Source organism: Carlito syrichta, unplaced genomic scaffold (genome assembly GCF_000164805.1).
Source record: "Carlito syrichta isolate Samal-C Ts95f unplaced genomic scaffold, Tarsius_syrichta-2.0.1 Scaffold303262, whole genome shotgun sequence".
In the NCBI taxonomy this organism is placed as follows: domain Eukaryota; kingdom Metazoa; phylum Chordata; class Mammalia; order Primates; family Tarsiidae; genus Carlito; species Carlito syrichta.
The window spans coordinates 126,814-138,058 of NW_007247358.1; the positions used below are offsets into that span (position 1 = coordinate 126,814).

Below are 11,245 nucleotides of genomic sequence, written 5' to 3' on the forward strand. Positions count from 1 at the left end.
AGGAAGGATTAGGAACCAAAGAAAAACTTTTACAAAATAATACAATAAGACTAAGATCCAAGTATCAATAATTTATATGAGAGCAAAAATAAGGACTAACTTACTTTTTCAATTATGAAACAATTAGGGGGGAAAGCAATTATGTTCTATGATAAACGAATGAACCATTCTTAACTGAGAAATCAGAGTATCTTCCCATTTCAAATACGAATTTTGTACATTTTCTATTATTTGCTCCAAGTTGTTTCTTTCATCTTATGAATACAAGAAAATTAGAATTCTACTATCGAGGACTCATGAGGAATTTAATCCTGAAAGAAGTTAACTACAATGATGTGTTATTGCAGAGTTTTGATATAAAATCAGAAAGAAGCAAAGCTTGAAAAGCATAATATTGTCATCACTTAAAACTAAGTTTATATTGGGGAGGAAAATATATTTTGAATGACTCACCAATGTAGATGAACTGAAAGCCATACACACCTTTTATGCAATTTGATATGAGTTGTGACATTATGTTACCTGCCTCTAATAACCTATATGCCAAGAAACCACGGTGAGAGTCAATAATTAGAACCATTTTGTTATATCCTGCATTTATTTAAGCAAACCAAATGTGTAGAGATAGGAAATTAATGTGTTATAATGTTTTACAAATACAGAAAGAAGACACAAAATATTAAGACCCTGAAGAGATTGTATCTGAGAACGCACTTCTATCGCAGGAGACACTTGCAGGGACCACATGTAAGCCATGGTCAGCATGTCCATCTGCCATTCTTATTTTGACATCGTTCAAGTAGTTGCAATAGATTAATCAGTGATTTCCGTTTAAACAAATCTTAATACTAATGATGATGGTAGCCTTGAAGAGTTTGTTAGTGACTCTACTATACATACATAATGCCAGGCTTATGTGTTATTTCAATGCTGTTGTACATTGTGCAGGGGAAATAATGTCTTATTACACATTAACTGCAACATCCACTAAAATGTGAACTAGTTTGCATAGGTTAAGTCCTTTGGGCAGCACGATGTTGCTCTAGTCCACCAAGGCTTAAAGATTCACAGTGTAGAGGAAAAAAACATGAATTAAAGCATTTCTACTAAAATATATTTTAATAGCTGGTGTTAACAATTTGCATAACAAAAGCCAGATTATATTAATAACATCATATCGTTCTGTAAGCCCCTTCATTTGAAAGCATGACATGTTTTCTTCAAAACTGTTAGGCTCCCAAAGTTAATACAGTCTTACAGATTAATCATCAGCCACAACTCTACTTATTTTGAAGTAAATAGAAGTCAAAGTGCACAATGGTTCAATTTTGCAATTTTTATCACAGGTCAAAGATCAACAGCTTCACATCATGCCCCTTATACACTTAGTGTTGCTTCCCAAATGCTCAGGAATTTATCCTATGGACACTGAAGAATGAGACTGATACAGTGATGCAGTTTCTCTTTTCCTTTAAAGTAAATCATTCTTAACAGCAACTGGATTATAAAGAAGTATATACTATGCAAACTGGATACCATGTAGCAAACACAAAAAGCATACAGAATTTCCATGAACACATTGAAGTAATATGAACAACTGGGGAGGAGATTTGCCCAGGGATCCTTCCAGGCTTATGGAATCCAGTAGTCTAAGCATCATGGAATGATGACCACTGCAGCAACATACATGCCTTGACTTTTTCCATCAACAACAGTTGACAGTTTGTTGTCTGGAAATGGTCCACAAGAGGACGGAATACTTCAAAAAGAGACTTTTATTTTAACATCCATAAGTTGGTTGACATGGTTTCTAACTTAACTAAAACTCTCTCACCTCCATGTCATGTTAGCCAAAGCAACCACAATCTAGCCTTTTATTATTATTATTACCATCAGAAGCAAATAGTTAAGGTATAGTCAACATATGAAGTGAAGTTCATCTTGTGTAGTGAATCTGATCTCATAACATAACTATTCTATCTTACAATAGATATTTCAAATCTCAAATCTAAAGTTAATGTTTATTCATCTCAACTGTATATATAAATCCACAAAGAACCTTTCAGAAAGAGATGGAAGAAGTCAACATTTTTTTAAAGTTCTAAACCTTTAGAGTAAAATACAATCAGCCACCACCTTTAATATCTGTCAGGAGGATCCCTTCCCTACCACAAAAATATCAATCATGTATAATAAAATATTACTATAGAATAGGCAGAAGCTTGTTTGCTTGGTTTTTCTTTCTAAGACCTTAATGGATAAACCAGGGTAATCATAAAAGGCACCTATTTTTTTTATCTATCTGTATAATAATTTTGGTATAAACTTTATCCACTTTCTACAGGGATGTGTTATTCAAAGATCACACACATTTTCTTTATCTCTTCATTAAAAAAATTCCACCAGAGACAAATGAATCTGAAAATGAGGTACACCACTTGAGCTTCCACTATCTGTTTTAGAAAAGTCTCCTTTCTTCCTAATTCCCAAAGTGTTGTAAAGCTCAACACTGAGTGGATAAGGAAAGAAAGACTGTGGTAGATCTAGCAAAACCAGATCTTCATCTTCTTCAAGCCATGAGCCTAGTGACCAGAGGGGACTAGTCTAACCTCATCCATCTTCACACAAGGTGCTTGTGGAAATTGTGCTTACAAATTCCTGTGTGGTCTGTGGATGTCAAGGAGGCTTGGTAATAGGTAGGGCCTCCATGGAGATCTGACAACCAGATAAATATTTCAAACTGGGCTACACGGTGGGTGTGTAAACAAAAACACAAAGACATGAAGAATTCATTTTGCTGTGGTTTAGAAATAGAAAGCTTTCTAGAGAACAAGAATTATCAGTAAAAACATGTACTACAAAAGCCTCTGACAAAAGCAATATACTCTGTTGCTCTACTTTGCTCAAAAGAGAGATGATTCACATACAGTTTTGTTTCCAGAGTCTTTTAAAAGTGTATCAAACTGCTCCTTGTGCTTTTGTCAGGCTTGAGAACACATCGACTTTAGAAAAGCAGCTGCAATGCTCTCTGTGCTTGGGCATTTACACAGTCACCTTTAACTTGATTTTCAAAAGACTTGTTTTTACACTCTTCTTGAGCTGTCAGCATTACGTATAAGGAAAGTGTTGCCAAATTGACGGTGGGAAAAAGGCATGAGGAAAGTGGAGAAGTTGTTCAAGAATGTAGTTTTAAAAAATGAAGCTATAAAAATAGCACTTTGGTATGATACATATGTGTTTCCAATATTTCTGCTGAGATGCTTAAGTATCCTCACAAGTTTTAATAACAACTGCCAACACGATCAAATTATGACCTCAAGAGCACGTAGCGCCCTGTCCTGCCTGCATCTTTGTTGTAAAATAACTGCCCTCTAGTTAAATTGTAATCAGATGTCAATTTCTAATGACTAGAAGCAGACACATCTTGCTACACAAACATGTGAACCTTAAAACTTTGGGAGAATTATTTCCCAAATATGCATTGACTTTTATATTTAATGAATCTAATTTTGGAATCGGTGAATAAGAAAACATGAAATATCAAGCTGTTACCTTATGGTAACTTTCCTGATCACAAGCATTATTTGAAGTCAGTTTCCTTTGCACTTCCTACAAATGTGCTATTTCTCAAAAATTGTACCCGTCCTACACTTGGTCTGAAAATTTAATCAACAACTATCTTTTTTTATCATCACAAAAAAAGGCCTGTCTGGGTGAACTGTAAATACATACTTAATATAATAAAATTGAGCAGACTTATTGCCCTCTGTTCTAATGCACAGATTTTTTTGCAAAAAAATTGCAAGTTCAGTTTGTATTTATAGGTTTCTGTACAAGACATCAAAACAGGTATAGGGTTTAATCAATTTAATCATGACTGGCTATTTCAATGAGAGAAATATCAGTCAAGCTGGTTATTTGGTAATCTGTAAAACCACCTCCAAAAAAATCTCTAGTTATTTGCCTGAAATTTTTTTTCAATTTTATGTCAATGTCATGTAGATGCAGCTGTGGTGTAATAAAGCTTATTTGTTCTTTTAGTCTAATAAAATGAAACTACAGATTTCAAAAGTATGTACTAACTTTTCAAAGGTGTAAATGAATCAGCTTTGGCCTTTGGACTAGTAAACATTTCAATAAAATGTTTTACAGGATGTTTTGTTAATTTCCTTGACTATATCATATAAGGTAGATATTCCCAAGACCCATAATACTTTAGTACATTTTGGTAATTTTGCTTTTTCGGTCTCATCACAACTATCATGTCTTACCCTAAATGAATGCTACCCTGTTGCAGGTCACATTAAAGGACACAATCAGAAAAACACAGAGTTCCTGATGGGCGTCAATGTCTCGGTGATCTTGACTGCAGGCTCTGCGTGAAATCTCAAGACCCACAGCACTGCAAATCTAGCAAAAGCCTGCAAAGTCACTCATTTGAAAATCAAAACATGACAACAATTTCTTTTTTAGTAAACAGCCTATCAGGACTGCACTGAAAAATCTCTGATGACATTCCCATCTCATTCCATGAAGGTGATTTAGAAAATAAAACCCGGAAAGTGGAAAGGAAGTCTTTTGATGAACCAGTTTCAGTGGCTAGATTTTCATTCCAGAAAATGTAATTGGTAACTTTTTGTTTGCTGGTTTTTTTTTTCCCCAGTGTACTCCACATTCCCTTATTCCATTGGATCCTGTTAAATTTCCTTCACTTTTAAATCAATGGTGGCATTAAGTTAATGAAAGCTGTTCAATAAACACCTAAATCAGTTATTTACTAGAGTAGATGTATTTCCTATGGTGTGAGTCCTTCAAAATTAGAGTGCAATGCAGCAGGAAAATTTCAAGCGACTTTTCAAAATATGTTTTTCTGATGAGCTGGCAGCTAGAGGAAAGGGCTTTTAGGTACCAGTCACCCTTTTTGCTTTAATAACAGGGATGGGCAGTGCAGCTGCCTATGTTACAGAAGCTGGAATCTACATGACATGCAACAGGGTACAGGCTACTAGGGAAACTATATTGATGACACTAAAATTTGCCCTTTGCAGAGTAGCTGTGAAGTTATTTGGTCCTGACATTCTGCGGAACTGAGCGCATATTTGGGTCCATAGACAGCAGATGGAGAGTAGAAGATGCCTTGGTACATATGAGAAATAAATAGACTCTAGTCGGCCCTGGGGATGAGGAAATTTCTCTGTTCTCAGTAGAAGTTTCTTGATCCCTAAGGCCATCAGTCAATATAATTTTAACCAGACTGTCCTTCTGCCACTGCTTACATTTATTATATTAGGTGATTTTCACTTGAATTGGAAATTACCTAACAACTCAAAAGCGAAACAGGTTTTAAATTCTTGGCTGCATTACTGAGTTAAGAGAATTGGCTTCTGGTGATTCCAAAGTGACAGCTAAGAAGTTTCATACACTCGTGACATCTAAAGGACAATCATCATCGCTATTAAAGTCTACAAAAATACATTTTTCCAGAAGGGTTCAATAGCCAATCAAAGGAAACCACAAACTCAATTAGCAGCACCAGGTCTCCAGATGTAAAGACTTTTGTTTCTAGGAACTGCTAAAAATGTTACCATTTTCAACCCAGAACTCGTTCCTTCTCCCTGGTACCTGTGTGTCTAATTGTCAAAGTAAGGATACATCATCGTAAAATAACTGCCAAGGTGTCTTAAAAGTATCTTCTATCTTTTAAAAAGAGTAGGTTTAGAATACATTAGAATAAAGCTCGAAGGACAAGGAGAAATAACTAATTAACAAACTCGATGTAATTTGCCGGGAGCATCCCCGTCCTCCCAGTTCTCTGCACCGTGCCGTACATCCAGCCATCATCAATGGGCTGCACGTTGACAATGTAGTCACCATCCCTGAAGGAGACCTCGTCTTCGTCCTGGGCACTGTAATCATACATAGCTCGGTAGGTCCTCTGAGAAAGGAAGAAAAGATTATCTGGTGAATGCCAACATCGTTATAGCCACAGATTCCAATCACAACAAAACCCACATATAAAGTACTAGGAATGCTCTCAAGCACTTTCTCTATGGAAATCTGTGAACCAGAGTCTAGCATCTAATTGTGCTGATCTCAAGTTTACTGGTCTAGTAAAAAGTGTAATTATTTGGGAAACAGAATGAGGACAGAAAGAGCCACTAAATATAATAGCTGGCCTGTCAAAAAAGTAGGCTTTGAGATAGTAAAGCCAACTCTCCCAGCTTCAAATAACCCCAAAAACCTTAGATTACGTAGGTTCTCCATGATTCTACATTCTTCAGAGAACAAAATCCGCCATAGTGTCAGACAGGTCCAAGTCTCTCCTAGCAATGAACTTTTCTTAAATAGATACCAAGAATTTGTGTTGTCACTTAAAAATATGTAAAAGAAATAAAAGAAAAAATTCACAATATACTCATTTTATTGGTTTTTGTATCACCATGGGAGACATTTAGTATATAAATGTTCTGAGTGTTGAGGTACATATAACTAAATCCTTGTTATAGTGAGGAGATTTTAAACTGAGTTTTCCTATATTTGTTTTTGTTTAAGGATAAGTGTTTAGCTAATATTAATACCAGACAATCTCAAAATCAAGTGTATTCATGGACTGAGAAAACTGGCTGGAACCCAAAGAACTTTAGTTCAAGTTTCCAGACAACTTGAAAGAGTTACCTGTTCCTAAGTGTTCAAGCAAAGGCCAAGTGATTATGTCAAGGGTTTGAAGAAGCAACGTCAGCATGAGATGCCAAGTGTAATTAGTTGATCTTAAACACTACATTCACATTTTACATTGAATGAATGAATGAATCAGTACTTCAAAATTTCCAATAAGGGAATTTGAAGGCATATTTGGGGCAGGTAATTTAGGCTTTTGTGGCCATTTTGATTAATATCAAGACGAACTTGTTAAAATGACCTTCAAATATCTATGCTTTTTAGACCTGAACAGCGATCATAATTGGCTATTATCAATCATGAAGTAACAATTAGCATGTTGTTCTAGTAGATTCTTTGTATGTTTTATTATTTTATATAATGCTTATCAATACCTTCCTTTTTCTCCTTTCGATGCAAGTTTTTTCCTTCCCTTGAAAGAGTGGCATCATTTATCGTTATCCTTATATGAAATTTCTATTTTTATGAAAATGCCCAATATCCAGCTCAACTCCACTCCAGCTCAATTATATTTATATGTTTAAGGTGAAATGAGAAGACCACACAAGGAGGAACACATCAAATCGACACTTACTAGATTTGGTGAATGCTGCATTGACCTCATAGATGACACACTGGTCTGGTGCATGTAGCCATAGCCTTGGGAATGGCTTTGCTGATAGGCCCCAGGAAGAACAGGAGCTGCACATCAAACATACACACACACACAGATTCCTTAAAGTTAGCCTCAAAATACTCATCCCAAGCCCCCAAAGTGACATCATGCCTTTCTAGAAGCTTCTGAAACAAAATGCCATTTTCTGTGTCACAAAATTCGGGTAGCAGTATTATTATAAGTGATCTTTAGGTTAGTAGAAATCTCAGTAATTAAGAATGTATACAGAATATCAGTTTAGCATGCAGTAAACTATATTTTAAATACTTTATTATTCTATTGCAGATGCTACATTAAAACATAAAGACAAAACAAAAATTTTCCGTAATCTCCTAAAAAAATTATGTTCTTATTTGGCTATATGATCCTTTTAGGCATTTTCCAAAATAAAAATAATTTCAAAGAAATTTAATTAGATTCACAAACCAATGGCAGAATATAAATGTTTTCCAAGGTATTTATCCTATAATGGTACCTCTCAATATTTTAAGACATTCAATTGAATATTAACTTTGATGATAAACATAACATACTAGTTTAGCAACATATGGTTGTTCAGCAGTTAACAAAAAGTCTAAATTCTTTAAAGAAACTCTTATTTAGAATACATAAATTCTTCATTTTATTTTGGCTACACATCAAGATTAAATAAGTCACCTGGACACGTAACAAATGCCTGAGACACCAAACCACCTGAAACATTTCATAAGCATTACCCTTCTATATTAAAAATTATATCAAAATAGTATTTACTTAGTTTGTGCTGTTCTCACCACTAATTATGACATTCAAAAGGCACAGTTCCTGTTTTGAAGAACTCTAAATGTTAGAGAAATTAAAAAAGAAGTTAGATCAAAACTCCACAAAATCAGCAGACATAAACCTGCATGTGTGTGTGCATGTGTGTGTGTGTGTCTGTCGGTGTATTTTAACCAGAAACATGGGCTATAAATGAGGGTATTTTAGTAGCATGCCTTCATTATGTTTTAAATAATTATATGACATATTAGTAAAATTTATATGTTCTCTGTGCTAAAAAATTCATAATAGTTTGCCATTTTTTGTTTAATCAGGTTAAGTATATACAGTAATTATAATGGGCTGATTTATTCAGGACAGTTTTATAATAAAAAGAATAGGCAGATGTAATTCTTGGATATAATGAATAATTAATATTTTATAAGTGGCAAGTTCACTCTGATGATATATGAGATTATCAATACTTTAAAGAAGTTTAATCACGAGAAAATTACAAATCATTGGATGTGTTCTCCAAATGACAATTACATTAGACTGCATGGGGATTTTTAAAATAGTTTTTGAGTGAATTTATCTTACAATGTTGTTACAAATTGTACTTAATGTGCAGAAATGGTATCCAAAAGAAACTGCCATGATCTTTACTTGAATTGAAGTATATGGCAAAGTTATTAAAACATTATCAACATCAAGTATCTCAGAAAACCTCTTTTTAACATCAACTCAGTTTAAATATTTACTGTCAAAAGATGTCAAGGATATTGTCAAAATCTACTCACAAAGAAAAAATAATAAAATGTCCATAACTCTCTGGGCCCAATTAATTAGTTGAGTACAAAAGGTTTTTCTATGTGTTGGAAGCTGGAAGCTTTGACCGTCCCTTTATTCAATGCCTCAGCACTCAGTAAACTAGTTAATGCATGTACAGGACTTACTGCACTTCCTGCCACATAGTAAACCTCCACAAATGTTAACAATAATTATCACTGTCCACTATGTTCAAGGCATGCCAGGTATAGAAGTGACAGAAACAATTGCTTTTCTGGAGCAGGGATGTCCCTGGGCACCTGGCCTTTTACCCAGCTAAGGAAAAGGCTCTGGACACTTGGGGCATTTCCAATTAAATACGTATGTCAGTGAATCAGACTGCATAACCAGATTGGCAGTCTTGAACTGGTTTTTAACCATTTAAACAAGTCATGGCTCCATTAATTATTACTTGAATCTCTCTGTAATTTTTAAATATTAAATATAAACATCTCTGTAAATTGACTTCAAATAAAAAATAAAATTTGAATCCACGATTATACCATTCAATTATGAACTTCATATTTTGATGTATAAATCCAACTATCTTAAAATATTTTAGAAAAACTGTCAGAAAAGGACAATAAAACAAGTGAAAAAATATGCTGTCTCAGAACCTGTAATACATTTATGTTCACATTGTTTATACATAACAACCCAGGTCAGTGCTCATAAGAACTGGCAATCCAAGAATGTTGCTTAACAATGTTCTCTAATTTTGGCTTTTGACAAACAGGTATATTCATGCCTACTCAGTTGCTCATATTTGACTTCCAAAGGGAAAGCTACTCTCAAAAAAAGTAAGAAAAGAAAGTACTATATTAGTCCTAAATGTGTTTATGTTGGAGAAAGGAGAGTAAGGATGAGAAACTTTGAAGTAAATATCTAACCCTTATGGTTTCTCTTCCTGCCTTTACTGATTACTCTCATTTCCCTTTTTGACTGAGTTACTTTACAAAAAGTTCCTTTGAGATTATAAAACTTTGTTATCTACCCTCATACCTGGTGCAATAGGAGTTTTTAGGAAGCTCCTATTAGCATTATAAAAACCATAACAGAGAGCCTAGAGGGATCAACTTAGTAAAAGCAAATGACCGTTTAAAAAGAAGCATGAACATTGCTTTTCTAGTGTTATGCTACATTAATGCTTTTTTGGACAAATAGGTTTAAAAAAAGGCAAAAGAAAATTTAAAATAGTGACTTTGGAAATTGGGTTTATTGAGAATTTGGTTGAAAGATAGCTATTCCATGTATGAGATTTATTCCACAAAAATATGAAATTCAGAGGATTTCACAAAAGCAAGATGTTAGGCTAATTTTGCAACAAACAAGAACTTAATATGGGAGAGAAAAATGTACAGTGCCCTTTTTATTAAATTAGTGGTCAGATACCACTGAAGTTGGTACAGATGGATGATGAGAAAGGTACAATGGCTTTTAAACCGAAGAGTCTTGAGTTTGAGGGGTTTTTTTTATTTCAATAACATTACAGCTACAAACAACAGCTTTGGTTATCCTAAGGCAACAACACCCAGAAGTGTGTCTCAACTTTTCTTTCATATTGGTAAGATCTGGAAGCTGACTAAAGCTCGTCTCAGGCTTTATTTGAAACACCTTACACTATTTATAAAACCAGAATGTCTCTTCTACTGCACAGTAATGTTCTTCCACAAACAGCCAAGACAATATTTTATATTTAATGTTTATTTTTAAAATAGAAGGAGATAAAATGAAAATAAAGAAGTGGTAGATATGGAGGCTATAAAACAGAATACAAAAAGGGAGGAAGAGAATATTTTTAAGAGGTTTAAGAAATCTAAAACTGGAAAAAGAAGGAAATATATGTAAACATATAATGATAAAAGTAAATGAATGGAAGAAATGCACCCACAATAAAGAGAGGAAATGCCCAAAGAAAAGTCCACTTTGGGGGTTGTACCTATAATGGATGAAGGAAGATAATATATTGAAGTGTCCTTGTTGTGCAAGGTGCCGTGTATGTTGTTATTTAATTACCACAACTATCTAAAATAGGTTTCATTACCACTTTATAGAATTTTTTTTAAATGGGGGCTGAGCAATCAGGCAGGAAGGCAGTAGAATAATTATCTTCGTGTAGTGAAGCCAAAGTCAAGGTCTCAAGCCATCAAAGACAAGGTGTTTAAAAATGAAAGCCCTACAATGACTATAAAATAACAGTTGATGGCCAAGTATCAAATGTCAAAAAAAGAAAGGTACTTTATTGACTAACTACAGATATAACATGAGCAGAGAAAATAAAATGTGGGCTTTTTTTCTTATAGGCTTACTTATTTTTTTTTAATCCAGAAAAAGGAGAAAATCACT

At 34.2% G+C, this 11,245-nt stretch overlaps 1 long non-coding RNA gene across 1 annotated transcript; it reads right to left on the minus strand.

Annotated features, from left to right (window-relative positions):
- Window positions 1-573: 573 nt before the first annotated feature.
- LOC103260597 lies at window positions 574-7,719 on the minus strand. The gene is made up of 2 exons (XR_504299.1): window positions 7,253-7,719; window positions 574-5,935 (listed from the first exon to the last, which is right to left on the minus strand). It is a non-coding gene; the product is annotated as an uncharacterized LOC103260597 (long non-coding RNA).
- Window positions 7,720-11,245: the final 3,526 nt, after the last annotated feature.